Source organism: Crocuta crocuta, unplaced genomic scaffold (assembly GCF_008692635.1).
Source record: "Crocuta crocuta isolate KB4526 unplaced genomic scaffold, BGI_CrCroc_1.0 scaffold737, whole genome shotgun sequence".
NCBI classification, from domain to species: Eukaryota; Metazoa; Chordata; class Mammalia; order Carnivora; family Hyaenidae; genus Crocuta; species Crocuta crocuta.
In genome coordinates this window covers 1,244,794-1,245,112 of record NW_027527804.1, presented here as the reverse complement: position 1 = coordinate 1,245,112, position 319 = coordinate 1,244,794, and the positions used below count along the sequence as shown (strand labels likewise).

The window sequence follows — 319 nt, the reverse complement described above, 5'->3', positions numbered from 1 at the left end:
CTGGCCTCCGTGAATGACTGGGGGAAAAGGTACTTAATCTCCCAGCAAGAGAAATTCCCGATAACATCTCTTCTTCGGTTTTACAGTTCTTTACAAACGCCAATGAATTCTTACGTAATATGAGGAAGTTTCCTATCTCGCTTTTTTTCAAGTATTCTATTGAATTTTATTTGTACCCTATTTTTCCCCACTGAACAACCTGTTGTAGCTTCTGGCTTAGAGAACTCAATGACCCTCCCCCCATCTCTTTTTAAAGTTCAGACCACATTTTTATTAAAGTGAATGTTTGGTAAAATACTGGAAGCCTAAAAAGTACCTA

General features: G+C 37.9%; 1 protein-coding gene across 2 annotated transcripts in view; it reads left to right on the top strand.

The window, feature by feature from the left end:
• The window catches only part of NXT2 (nuclear transport factor 2 like export factor 2), a 5,217-nt gene that overhangs the window by 1,628 nt on the left and 3,270 nt on the right, over positions 1-319 (top strand). The window lies entirely within an intron of this gene.